The sequence below is a fragment of the Paramacrobiotus metropolitanus genome, unplaced genomic scaffold, assembly GCF_019649055.1.
Source record: "Paramacrobiotus metropolitanus isolate TYO unplaced genomic scaffold, Prichtersi_v1.0 Parri_scaffold0000155, whole genome shotgun sequence".
In the NCBI taxonomy this organism is placed as follows: Eukaryota; Metazoa; Tardigrada; class Eutardigrada; order Parachela; family Macrobiotidae; genus Paramacrobiotus; species Paramacrobiotus metropolitanus.
In genome coordinates this window covers 20881-36127 of record NW_026570375.1, presented here as the reverse complement: position 1 = coordinate 36127, position 15247 = coordinate 20881, and the positions used below count along the sequence as shown (strand labels likewise).

Sequence of the window (15247 nt, the reverse complement as noted above, 5' to 3'; positions counted from 1 at the left end):
GTATGTTATCTGGTTAATTGTCATGTTTAGTTGGTACTGTTAAAGCGAAAACACGCCAAAAATGCGTTTCTCATTTTTGGCCACGCCGGATACAGCACATCGCTAAGCAGCTCAGTGATGTTTGCTAATACGTGCTTTAAAAGTAATCATCATATGAATACCGTAAAAATGATCGTAATCCCCTTTTCGCGTCAACCAGAATTTCCTTTTTTTGATTTGATAATACAATCAAAATTACAAATTCGGATATAAATTTTGAAAAATTAGCTTACCAAAAAATATACGATTGCAATATGATAAATTAGAACTGAATATTTTGGAGAATACGGAAGTTATTAAAAAATTTTAGTTTTTGCACAACCTAAACGGGTTTCATTACGAATACATAGTTGGCTACTTTTAATCCCATTCATTTCAATGCAATGTTACAGTTTCATGCCTATTTTATTCTTATCTGTAGTGTTAATAAATGCAACCATTTAATTTTAAATTGCAAATAAACTATTGTAATTGTAAACCAAACTGTTTAAGTTGAGTTAATGGGATTTTTCGGACAGTACTGCACCAATGTGCTCTCACAAATGCGCCACATTAATCAATTTCGGATGAGCAGAACGCCACGCGCTTTAATAAATAATGCATGGTGATCCTGTCCAGATGTAAAAAGACGTTTATAGGCAATTAATGTTCCGTGGTTAATATCTGGGCGGCACTAGTACAAAGAGAAATCAGTTCAGTTACAGCCTCACCACCGCATTGTCAATGACATTAACTAAGCGACTGAACAATTTATAAGAGACAGTATGGACCGTTAACTTGTTATTCCCATAATTAGTTGAGACAGACCGCCAAACTCATTAACACTGACCAGAACACTGAACGATTAGATCCACTTCACGAAAACGCCACAGCTGGTAAAAATGCTCACTTAGAAGATCTTGCTTCTCGCCGACGCACAAGAATTAACGACGGGAACAAACGGATGCACCGGTCTGTAGGCAAAGACAATTACTTCTTCAAAGGTCTACGAGGACATTTGGGTGCTGTGAACATACCCTGCACGATTAGGCTGCGATGAACAGCTGGTTAGCCGTAGCTCGCAACGCTACTGATATCCCAGTGTAAATGCAAACGGCTATAAATTTAGCCGGCTGTTCATCGCAGCCTAATCGTGCAGGGTATGTTCACAGCACCCAAATGTCCTCGTACCGATAAATGCAACTTGCCCAAACTTAATCATCAAATTCCTTCACAGCAAATAAATTGCCGAGATTAGGAATTAAACAATTTTGGCGTGCCCAAAGCATTCTGTTGATTCACTAATCACTAACAAACCAATCAAATGAGACACTCAGTGAACACGATGTGCAATATCATTACCGCCAACGGTATTTCTACAAACTCTGAAAGAAGGAAAAGACAGCCGTGTTCGACACCGCATTTAGTATCGAACTGATTTGTGAAAACTTTTCGTACCTGATACAACTTCTTGTTATCAAAAATGTCTAAAGTTCCCATCCTTCTCCGCGTCATCTGCTTCATCCTGTTACCATTTCAGGTAAATATGGAAAAAAACCTTTAATTTTAAAGCGTTGTGGTATGTTTTCTTCAATAACCCCACGGTTTTGAAATAACTTAAAACGATTTGTTGTGGTACCTCCAATAACATGTACCTTCTGCAGGTCAAACTAAAGATTACGATTTCCAACAATATCTTCGGAGAAGCCATCTTGATAAACCAGCGATGTTATTGCCGCAGAATTGATCGCCGCTCTTATCCGACGTACGTAGAAGCTACTATAGCAACTCCTCCATCCCGAAATTCGCGGGAGCTGTTCAAAGTCGGCTTTGGGCTACGCCGACAGCCATGTCCATGTACATACGAATAGGTAATAACATATGAATATGTGGTGGTCTAAAATTGCTAAATAATTTAAGTTTTTTAACGTTTATTTACCGTTTAAGCTAAAAAGCAATTTCATGGTTCAACGAATTTAGTCAAACTCGTTTTTCTTTTCACACGTTTTAAATAAGAAGTGCGGCATATAAAATATGGGTAACCAATTACTAAATGCCGCTTCACCGATTTTTCCCAAACGATTCTCCAAATTGACGGTTCTTGATACTACAGTAATTACACTTGTGTTTCTGCTATTGTCTAATTTACTTAGGTTTAGTTTAATATAATTTCGTAAATAACCGAACTTACTTTAACTCCATCTTGCAGACAATCAAATTTTCCATCGCCTTTACAATGGACTGCACATGATGGCTGTGCTTATTAATCTATAATCCCATTTTGCGCCGCCGATTAATAGCGTACGCATTGCTACAAAGTCGTTTGCATAATCCCATTTTCCATCGGACACCACGGAATCCACCCGTTTGGAAATATTATCGATCTGTTATCAGTCTACATCCGAATCACCTCTAAGTTACATAACAGGCTGGTTATAAATTTTAAACATGCTCTTTGCATACCAAAACACCTCAACTAATTTTGTTGGCGTGTGTCTGCGTTTGCCTTTTACGATTATTTTTTGTGTATAAAGGCTGTTTCACAAGTGATAAATCAAAGTCATTTGATGTAAAATGTCATTAAAATATAAATTCTAAACAATAAGGTGAAAGTAGTTTACATAATACATGCAAAACAAGAGGGAAAATCTTCAACAACAAAGATGTTTTAAATAACGTGGAAGAGCATGCTTTAAGTTATTGGTTTTTATTCAACCGCAATTCCATGCACATTAGCAACATACTAGTTAAGTAAAAATACATCTGCGTAACTAAGAAATGATAGCAAAACAAAAGTAAAAAACACAAGCGCAGTGCGTCTCTTGACAAACACACCACTACTAACACACTGGTACAAGAACGTAAGTAACATCGCAAAAACCGAATTACGGATGGTAAAAAGGTCATCACTTTAACGTATCCTTAATACATCTGAAGAATATATAAGTACTCAATCTAGAATCAATTTCTGCCTTTTCGAGTATACCGCCTAATTTTCCCACAACGATATTCCTGATATAACTTCCGAAGAAGTACCTTCGCGCGATTCGGTATGTCGGAAGCTTTGAATCCATATGGTACGTATTTAAAAGTAACATTTCTCTGGTTAGTTAACTTCTTCAATCCGATGTGACGAATTAAGCACGCCTCTGCAGTCAGGGCAGCTCCTGACGAAGAATTTTCGCATGCGGAAATAACAGTAACCGCCCCGCCATCCCGCCATACTTGTTGAATTCTCTCGACTTTACGATTCCGCTTCAAATCAAGGTTTTTGAACAAAAAAGTCAATAAAAACATTTACTAAAATTCGCATTACGTACCTTAACGACGAAGGGTTTCCGAGCCATCCTCATGTGGGCACCGGGTCGATCATAATTGTTTCCATTTCTTGAACCTTTCCCTGTGTAAAAAACAGAAGCAACAAATCTGTCAAAAGAGACGTGAAAATCTTTCAAATCGCAAAGAACATAAACATAGTCATATTGACAAATAAATAACAATCAAGACAGCCAAATATTGGTCAATCAATAATATCAAAAAACGTAATAATTAAAATCCTCAGTTTTCAGTAAAACTGACGAATGTATTTTGACTTTCATGATTAAAAATAAATCCATTAACCAACCACACAAACCTCCTGGTTGACCGCATAACATCCAGGGACCAGAGCTTAGACTATTTGTGAATGTGAAATTACTCACATTCGTAAACTCAGCTACAACAATATCCATTTCCGTACACCTGATAGCCTCACTGATATCGACCCACAAAATCGTCTGCAGAAGTTAAACTTCCGACCCAAGTTGACCGCACGACGTCCAGGGACCACAAGATTTACCGTTACGTACTGTACCATTACTGACACAATATGGATTTGTAAACTGTAGTAATACAATATGGAAATATCCTCTAGGTGCAATTGATAAATACCCTGCTAACTTCCGCGAAATTGTCTCCACAACTTCAGCATCGCACACAAGTATTGCCGAATAAACAGTGCCACGATTTCTATTGTCTGTAATGCCCCCAGTTTCGTGCAGTTGGGTAATGTAGAATCATTTCTCCTAATACAAAATTTTGCTTTCTTGAAATGTTCTAGCAACAGGTGCCACACAACAGAAGACGTGCCCGGTGCCCGCCCACTTCAGACCTAACAAACATTAAAAAATTTTAACCTTAGAACCGCTAAATCATTTTATCGGTTGCTTTAGTACGCATTAAACCCTACGCTACAAACCATTCCTCTGCCACATGTCGTATCACATTCGCAACTGTACAACCTGCTGGATTACGGCTCCTGGAGATTTACGTTTCGAATTGCAAACCTGTTCAGTGAAGTATAAGGTTGTTCTTATTATTTTCTTGATCGCACACATGCCGTGTTGGTTTGTGTTGTTTCACTTGTTTGCGTTTCCGATTGGGGCCGCGGCTACGCTTTGGGAGTGTTCGGCGCGGCTCGTCTCAACGGAAGTCGGCGAGCATCGGCTCCGTTCAGGTGCGACCGTTTGGAGATCGTCCGCTTTCAAGTACTTGGCCCGACATCCTGAAAGAGGCAAATAAACGGCCCAAATACCTGCAAATAAACAGGTATTTGCAGTTTAATGTTCTTGAACTACGATAATACATGACCTATCCTTCCGGTGTATGTCTTGGGAGGAGTGATCTAATCCGAATAAGGCAAAGGCGTCATTAACATTCGAGTGCCAATGCTGCATACCAAAAAATTATTTCCAAATTCCCATAACATTTCAAAATTCGCCTTTTATCTAGGAAAAACCTAAAGGTCAATTCTTAACTTCGAGTGGCTTCAGTTTTACTGAAATTTTGTATGGCAGGCCAAAACCCACGCTAGCACGAAGAGTGATGGCACGAAATTACGAACTTGTAAACTGAAAGCGTCCCAAATACCTGCAACAGATGTACCGTAATCATATAACAACCAAACTCATTAAGGTAAACATAAATTAAGTGCGAATTTACACTCCGCACCCTGCAGTTTTGATCTTTTCCCTGCGCTATATGACCCAAGTCAAAACTGTAGGGTAACATGGCCAGTAGTCCCTATACCGTATGAATATACGGCAGCCTATTCCCGGGAGGCGGAAACTAATGCAATGGTCTGTTTCAGCAATCGGCTTGCCATCGCACAGCTACCATCCAGACCAGAAACAATGCAGCGCAATAAAAACTGCGTCACTTTTGGGTCGAAAACAACTCGTCTCTCGGCTCTGTACCGCATTTTGAATCGTCTGCATAATTATTTCCTTTGATCTTACTGTCGTTTTTGTTGCGACGAATCATGGCATCCTGGCACGGTAATCTCGTAATCTTGAAATTGTATAATATTTGGTTGTGGCACGGCAGGTCTTGCTCGTCCACCTGTTTATTTTTATCGATTTTATCACTTCAAAAATATAAGTCCATCCCACAAACTAAACATGCAATTTGTTTAGAAGGTAGTGATCGCCTGAAAAAAATCAAGGAAGAACGCCTACGCCTCAGCGAAGAGGTGCTGGAACTGTTGGAAAATGTTTTTGGACAAAAAGCGAAGAACCTGGGAGACGAAGGTACATTCCCTTTCCTCCTGTCTCAGATAGTCCCTTTTTTGCTAGTTTTTTAATTATTTGAATGTTTTGCCGTTGTTCAAGCTCGCTTCAATAAATTCACACATTTTATCTTTTATTCTGGACTTTTTAGTCCGCGTCCGCTGTAATATTGTTATTACTTGCTGTCACTAGCTGTATTAATAATCTCCTGGTTTCAGTATGAACAGTGTACGAGCAGGTTTGTATCCCAAGTTTTTATTGTAATTTCATTTTTACAACCGTTTTCTCCTTTTCTTAATAGGTTTGACGAGGCGGACCACATGTACGAACCGCTGATACAGCAGGATGAAACCGACACAGTACGAGACGGCATGAGCATCATAATAATCCCTTATCCAATCTCCAGTTTATGAATAAAATACGTTATGTTCGAAATCATGCGAATTGCTCATTGCTAAAAATTGTGTCCGATCATGCCCAGGAGCCTAATGAGCCAAAGGATAATGAAATTGGCGTTTGTGCAAGATGATAACAGCTTGTCGCGCGTGCCGAACCAGTATGCAAAGGCACAGCTTCCCAAATGAGATCGGATACGTGTGATTACGATCGCGATTGTATATGATTATTTTTACTCTTCAACAACAGTTTGACTCTTATTTTTTGCCTTTCTGCGAATTCTGGAATTATTGTTGGTATATCAATACTTTTATGTTAATGTAGTGGGATTTCATTGCAATGGAATTTGCGTCTGTAAAAGAAGATAATATTTTCGGGAAAGCGGCTCTGCTTCGTGTACTGTGTTTACTGCAGAGTTATTTGTGATTTTGAAGGGTTATCAGAGCTAGTTACGACGAAATGTTTTCGCAGGTTATTACTAATAGATTTTGGTATAGATAAGTTGCCAGTATGTTAAGTTATCTACACTTTGTCCAGTGCACACGCCGCTGGACAACTTCAGACTGGGAATTATTACCACAAATGGAACACCGCAATAAAGAGCTGAGTCATTACCTTAATATCGAAATATATTCAAGTAAACACAATAGCTATAGAAGTAGACGAAAAAACAGCGGTATGTACACGCAGGACATTATCTTATCCATGTAAACAACACCAGGTGAAAGCGAAAGGGGGTGGAAACCGAGTCCTTACCGTACCATTTGTCAAAACTGCTGCCATTTACATTCAAAAATTAATAAGTACTCGTACTCGTACTTGTACAAGTACGAGTACTTTTATCTGTAATTCGGTTTCTACGGCAAACTACATATTATATTACAGCGTTTTAACATTGTACTCGTACACGTACAGACATTGTATTATTATAACTATTTAATTTGTGCGTTATTTCGGATTTTTATTTGGTGGTACTGTACCTAAGAACTGTCATAATTATTGTGCTGCTACCCTGCACTTCTCCATTTAGTTCGCAGTGCATGCGCACGTACGTTGTACGAGCGCTGTTCACGATTCACGTACACGGCCTGCAACTGCGTGCAGACTGCAGGCAGCTGACTGAACGTGAGCGGCTTTAGCTCTCACTCGCCTACAGTACAGGGGGCTCATACCGTACAAAAGTCTGGTCAAGTGCAGTGTAGCAGTACAGTACTTCGATGTAATACAATACCTGGATTGTAATTTATTCTCCAGATCACAGCTTTCGTTTGTTTTTGTTAGATTGTTGTTGCTTATAGTTGTAAACTGTTAGCTAGTTCCATATCCCCATTAAGGAATGATGATTAATGGCTTCTTTGTTCATTTCTTCATTGCGAAATTTTTTGCTTAACCTTAGAATCCATTGCTAACAGCCAGGTATGGGCCGTATCTTCCTGGAGCATCCGGGCATCCTGCTGATCCATGCAATTAATCGTAACCTGCTGCACACCAACACCGATACGTTCTAATTTCCATTGCGCAACATACGACTGATACAACCAACACCAAACTGCAGTCCAAACTGCGGCTGGATCCGGCGTTGGCCATTCCTTTGGCTTTGCCGCCTCTACCGCATCCAGTCATCATGAATCTCCATATACGACAAGTAGACAAAAAGTAGTAGTAGTCAACCAACGTTAGTAAAAAGTAGGAAATAGACAACCAACGATGTACCACTGTCCCCAAGCTTTTATACCTCATTCTGTGACGGTTCAAAGGTTTTAATTACGTCACAGGTAAGTTTTCGGGGAAGCGAGTTGCGGTTTAGACTATATAACTCAATACCTCAAAAATCACTTGTGTTAAGTAAAATATTAAAAATTATTTTCATAGGTTTCGTCTGGAATATCAATATAATTGTACTTAGTACCAATAATACCTGCACTTAGCCAAAAGAACACGTTCTTTTGTTACCAGGTACACGGCGGGGACGTGGCAGGCAGTGTACCCAAACCTGGATACCTTTGTACGCGGGCATCGTAACTCAGTAGGTATCCAGGCCGGCCGTAAGGACCTTAGTGCCCGATATGATATATCATTGGAAAACATTTTTATGCTTAAAGATTTGCTTTAGGATTATAACCAATAATTACAACTTTTATTAATGTCATATTCCACTGCATCATTTATTTCTTTTTCGCCAAGTAAGGCGACTGTTGCTTGTTAGCTAAAAACTGCTGCATATTCTTAACATAGGGTTTCAAATTGCACTCTTTCATCTTAAAGTTCAATTCGTACTCGTGCCTTGTAAGACAAGCGTATTCCAACAGCTCATTACCAATCTGATTTGGCACGTTTCTAAAAAAAATATCACTTGGTTGCCCCCTGTTTTGGAACGTCTTCCACTTTCCTAAGCCGTCCTTTCGTTTACATTTTTTCACAAATTCCGTATCGAAATTTTCAGCGCCATGTCCGTATTTCCGTTTTTTAAAAAATGCAGCAGGGTAGGCTGTTCCCGGCAAGCGCAGAATCTTAACCCACGGACACGTAGTCATTCTTGCCAGAGCCGCTTCGTCGGTCGGATAAGACAATTCCTATTAATAACACAGTACATTACTACTGTATAATATGTTTACCAGTATTTATTTTTTTGTTAGTTTATCCCCAAATGTCAGGAAAGCCGCCAGCTCTGACCTACCAAGGTCTCTGTTTTAAGTTTTTTAAGCGATAAAAGTTAAATAAACGAACATTACCGTGAGGTAAGCCCCCTTAGCTTTTTCTGTGAGGTCGTAGAACGGGGTCACAGATTTGCAGATACCAAGTTGTATAAGTACTTCTGGAAAACGCAATACTAATCGAAATCTAGTAATCATATAATACTGAAGCATGTTGCACAAACCGTTTGCCATTTCCAAGACTTCAATGGCTCTGTTTTCAAATGCGATCTGATATATCGTTACAAAACATTCAACCATAACATGGCTGACGAACGCTAGCCTTGACATTTTTATCCCATGTTTACTGCTCCGAGTGCAGAAAATGTTAGCGGCGGTGGTCAAACTCCGCGCCAAACGCTCTCGCTCTTCTGATTCTAAACTGTAAAAATATTTATTACGATAGTTTAACCAATAATTTATCTGAACACCTACATGTATTCATCGTTCAATTTGATCAAAAATGTCTCCGCTTCTTTCGACATCCGAAATTTCTTCCCATTAAAAACGCTCTTGGCCATTCGTAAAGCGGACTTCATTATAATTCCCATATCAATATTTCCATTTTTCAATTGCTTTGCAGAACTGCTAACGAGTTTTGCGGGAACTTGAGACTTAGCCCCACCAACAACCAACTGTCTACTGACAAGCCCGTCCATAACCCCCAGTTTCGAATTAAGCAATTTCAAAAACCCATCCGGATGCAGCACCAAGAGGCTGTTAAAGTATATATCTTCAGTTTCCTATTACAGAAAAACAGGTTAAATAGCGTCCCTTGGTAAGACGGGTACTTCCAACTTGGACATACTAAAAAACCATTTCTGCCATCTAAAGACGACCATTTACATCCGTTATGCATCTGTAGCATAAAATCTTTTATGCCACTCTCTTTATTGCTGAAAACTTTATGCGCGGCCTGCTCAAAGTCATCACAGTAGAGCAGAATGTTTTTTCGACATTCCCCTGTGGTATCTGAACCAAAAACCAAATTTTGCAGACCGGCTTTTGTTGGTGCCCGTATCCTGAAGAAATCATCCCAGGAAGATTATTACGATATTAGACACTTATACATTTATGCGAGAGGTTTATTGCTTTATATTATATAACGGGTTAAATACCCATTTGGATATACCTTGCGTAATTGTCGTCTTCGCGCATAACCTCGTCAACCCAATCAAAAATATCCATTGGGCCGGTTTTCCCGCACCCATTTGGCCCGACCACAAGCAGACTTAAATTCAGCTTTGTCGTCTTCAGTCCAAAAGGTATCTTAAGAAAAACTACATTATTATTTTCACCTACAACGCCAACGCTTTTTCTATCCTATTGAAAAAGTGTCGTCGTACCTCAAAAGCAACAAAATACAAAGATTCGAACTATTTATTCAAAATCGATTTTATTCCTCCTTTATTCGAAATATAATTTGTTGGTCTTTTCAAACAAAAAAACTGAAATCGGAGAAACAGCTTGGGTATTAACTTACGGTCTACTAAACTCTGCGGTTAAAAATGTTTTATAACTACTTATACATTTATGTATTTATTTCATTTTATAAGCACAAAATCTAAGGAACATAGAACGAAAATCTGAATTTTCTGGACACGGCGGATGCCTATTAATATATTATGCCTCATACAACCTCAGCGCTGCATTTGTCAAGCACAACAGCGAACGCGGAAGCCATCACCGCGAAGAGTATTTCAGGTGTGCTCCCTACTGCCTTGGCATACAATTGCAATATATTCCCTGTTAACGATTAACTTTAGTAATTTGATTATCTGTTTTATGTTGTGGAATCTAGTTACCATATGTCCTCCCGAAAACTTTTCTAAGGTCGAATGACGCATTAGCACACTTGGTAGCCGCCGTATAGCAGGAGACTTTAAAGGCACTGTTCCGGGTGTTGGGCATTGTAGTATTTGCGCAGGTTTAAAAATTCATATCCTAAAGTACGTAAAAGTACAGTTGCGCAGAAATAGTACGCTCAAAAAAAAACTACTACGCTGGTAAACAACATTACAAATCCAAAACCCATGTGCCGCGCAGAAGCTCCGCACGATTAGGTATTAGATTTTCTAGTATACGTGTATCAATTTACTAGTATATGTCTATCAATTTACTAATATATGTCTATCAATTTACTATTATATGTCCATCTCCTACAAGATGATAGTACAGTACTAAGGTATTGCGCCGCAGCTCGCTAGCAATCAAAGACCTAAGTCTGTACATGGACCTAATGCAGTAATACCCAATTATTATACCTAATACCGTGCCGCGAAGAAGCTGCGCACAATTAGGTATTAGATTGGCATTACGTCTACAACATACAGCATTAATTTACTAGTATATGTCTATCAATTTACTAATATATCTCTATCTCCTACAAGCTGGTAGTACAGTACTAAAGAAATGCACTGCAGTTCGCTAAGACTGAAAGACCAAAGTCTGTACATGGACCTAATGCTAAATGCCAATTATTATACCTAATACCGTGCCGCGAAGAAGCTGCGCACAATTAGGTATTAGATTGGCATTACGTCTACAACATACAGCATTAATTTACTAGTATATGTCTATCAATTTACTAATATATCTCTATCTCCTACAAGCTCGTAGTACAGTACTAAAGAAATGCACTGCAGTTCGCTAAGACTGAAAAACAGACGATGATACTACAGTAATACTATTATATATCGTATATGATACGAAATATGTAACAAATCTGTAACTGACAACTCGTGATATTTATTTTATCTGAACGAACAAAATTAAACATGCTTAGTAATAGACTTAGTAACTTATGACGCAAAGCAGTTGCAAATGCACGACGAGGCGCTCCAATAGAAGAGTACTCTGCATACTTAAGATGAATACCATCCTCTGTAAGATTATCATCTTTAAACACACCGGAAGGAATCAAGACCGATATATTTCGTGCACTGCAACATTCCCGAAGACACTGATTGTAAACCTTAATCACATTATCAGCTAAGTTTTGCATATACTTCTCCTCATGCATGTGCCGATTAAACAGTCCTAACACAAGAAATTTGTCGCTGCTTTCGGAATTGTCCTCACAAAACTCGACGAATCTTGTTACAAGAGTGGCAACGAATGTACAAACTTCTTCCTCGGACGCACCCGCTGTATGCATTTTCAGAAATGCAGTCAGGTCATTCGCGCCTGCTTGAATTACGACGACTTTTTTCCGGCAAGAATTATTCAAGTTCCACTGGGCAGCATCTAAAACATCCGATGCGACAGCACCAGACTCGCTTTCGATATAAACAAACATGTCGCGAATTTTCACAATCTTTTTTATCCAGTAGCGAGCGAAACTGTCACCGTAAACCACTATCGGGAACGAAGGTCTGCCTTCTCGAGTAGCATCTTCCATAACACGTTTCGCTTCGTACTGGTCCCCGTAAAAACATTTTGTACGGTAGAAACATTCCATTCGTTACCTACAAGTACCTTTTTATATGAATCCAGCGTTTAGATCGACAACAGATACCAAGTACCGTAACAACATGCCGGTCTCCGTTTTTTGATTGCTGTTTGTTAACCATTTGTACAGCAAGGATTTCACATAAACCAAAGGCAAACCACATTATATCACAAATTTTGTCAGCTACTAAACTTAAACACCAATTTTTGAAAAGTTATACCACACTACCCAAAATATGTGCCAACTGAAATCGTGCACAACCGTATTCTGACCGGATTTTGAACCCCAAACTTTTGTATCATTCATTATTCATATGAAGCATCTTAATTTTCCATCATTTTAAACTGTTTTACAAAATTGCCGACTTTTTATTAACTTTTAATCATCTTTACGAATATTGCTTTTGCTGCATGACAGGCTGCAACAAAACACGGTAATTTAGAACCGTGTAACATTTTGGTTACAGACTTTCCATAGACCGGACGAAAACAAGCCGTAAACTAAATAGTGTACAAAGACTAGTCTTTGTAATTATGTATTCTAGTTTAACCGACTCCCATCTGCTGTCAGTCCGCTCCGGAAAATTACATTACGTACAGCATAACGCTTTAACCATTAAATTCGTGTTTTGTCACCCCAACTCGCCCATTGCCGATCAGATTACAAGTCAATCCCACCAAGTGTGGGCACTAACAAAAAATTCCCCTTTGCTACCATTGAATCCGAAAATCTTTTTCTTATTTCTGTATGATAGTTCATGGTCTATGCAACTTTTTTAGTCACATTTCTGCGGTACAACCTACAACGCAGGAAACCGCAGCCGAATTTTAACTTTAATTTTTTGCAAAAACAAACCCACACCTTATCAAGAAATATCCATGCTCAGTCTCTAATTTTTTAAAAATTCTGGACACGTCAGAACTACCAAGGAGTACTGCCCACACGGTACTGTACAGTAAAGAACAATGTATAAGTACAGTTATAACAACACTGAATTCATTGCCGTACCTGACTCTGACCTATAGCCTACAGCTACGTGCTCCTCACTCCAGTCCGTGGCAAAATCCTCTCGGGAAACCTTTCCCACCACTTATCCCGTCGTACGTACCGTCGCTATGAAATGGTAATTGGTCTGACAAAATGGTTCTTTACGTGAGGTACTGATCTTCAGTGATGTTATTAAGTCTAGTAGTGATGAGGTACATAAATCAATAATGGACCGTCAGTCGGCCTGACTCGTTGCTTTAATTATCAACTTCAGTTGAAAAACGCAGGCATTTGTTCTCGTTCTGCGTGCGAATCTCGCGATTACTGTACTTGAATACATCGTTGCCCAGCAAATACTTTCCAGCTTGTGATAAAAGATCTTACAGTATAAGTATAAGTATGTCGACGCCACAGTATAAGTTTGTCGATTTGTGCAGTCTTATACTCATAGCACATACTAACAAAATATCTATATGATACTAACATACTAACAAAATATCTCCACTTCGGCCACCCGAGCCCCGTCATACTCAACACATCCTCCATAATCGCTTTCGGATCGAATTTGTCTTCCTTGGCCTCCAGGAAACCCTTCATCAGTTGCGCTAAAAAACCACTGACCAGCGCAGTGCCCACCTGCATCTTTTCAACCGGGAATGACTTGTGCGTATCGCGTAGATTCCAGAAAATGATCTTCGGGACGGCGAAGCCATGTTGTTTGTACAGCTTTTCAATGTACAGGGACATGTACAGCTTTGTACAGCCACTAAAAATGAACAACTTTTCCACCATCTGTGCGCCGGGATTCTTAACCGCTTCCTTCACTAAAATCTAACAACAGAACACAGTCAACACACCGTTTGTAATCACAGAATCGCAACACATACATGATTTGAATACTTCACAAGCAGAATCGTTTCCATTATGCTTGCGAGCGCAGTTGAACTTTGAAGGTAGAATAACGGATATCGAACGGTTAACGGAGCAAATCCTCGGTTACTTGTTGCGACTGACTACGATTCTCCAAACCAGAGCCTGCCCTCTGCAGAGCATTTATTTAACATTAGCCAGTGCCAAAAATTAGACGCAGTAATTTGAGGGGTACAAGTAGTAAGAATTCTGTCACCTTTCAAACGTAAACTTTAGTTCGATTCGGCTACTCGTACAGGTGGTTGGTATATAGATATGTTAAAGATAACTGCGCTGAGGTTTTTAACCAAACAACATTGGATTACTCCGCAAATCCCGTTTATCAGATTTTCCTTATAGACTTGCGCTGCCATGAGCGCCTTTACAGCCACACTCCGTGTAGCTAAATGGATGGATCTTCGGATTTTGAAATATAGCCTAGATCGAGCGCGGTTTGGATTTGGATGGGTGACCACTCTGAGTTCAGGCTGCGAGTGCATGGCCCGCAAGGCTTTGTGCGACGTGGTTAGTCGGCATCAGCGCTGACCGTACTGAGTGGCGTGTACGTTTCTTCGACGCCTGGGCTTAAACGGATCCTCCATGGTTCAACTCGCTCGTCGCATCAGGATAAAGCACCCGCGCTCCATTCCTCATTCAACTACGGATACGGCCGAACGATACGGATCTTGTTGTCTATAGCGTTTAGTCTGCGTGCTTTATACACGTTTATGTCAGTGCTTAGCCATTGTCTAGTGTGCCAGTGCATGAGTCAAATAATGCTTGCAATTCTGAGCTGTGTTGTATCATATGCCTTCTGTAGCGGATTTGGTAATGAGCGTGTGTTGTGTTCGGCCAGGTTTAAATTCCCATGCTGTGTATGCAAAACACAGCAGGTTAATGGGTTACCTGCTACCGAGATGAAACTATTAAACTATTAAACATCGTATCCTTTTCGAGGTATAGCGTGCGGGCCACGCGAGATTAAGGGAAGTGGCCCGGTACATGTACCAAATTCGTGTACATGCACGGAAACTTTCACTTCGCGCACTCGCAAGCACATTTTTGTTTCGGTTTGTGGCATTGTGTAGCCAGATGATTTGTATACACAAGCGTGAAAACAATTTGTGCGCGCAACATACGGTTCGGGAGTTATGGCTGTATGAAAATTCCAAAAAGTTTAAATGCATTCAGGTGTACTAAAAGTCTCATTATGGACCGATCTCTTTTAGATTTTGCACGTAAATGCA

At 39.7% G+C, this 15247-nt stretch overlaps 1 long non-coding RNA gene across 1 annotated transcript; it reads left to right on the top strand.

The window, feature by feature from the left end:
* Positions 1 to 5201: 5201 nt before the first annotated feature.
* Positions 5202 to 6353, top strand: LOC129599820 (uncharacterized). The gene is made up of 3 exons (XR_008691973.1): positions 5202 to 5333; positions 5472 to 5585; positions 5866 to 6353. It is a non-coding gene; the product is annotated as an uncharacterized LOC129599820 (long non-coding RNA).
* The last annotated feature ends 8894 nt before the right edge of the window (positions 6354 to 15247 follow it).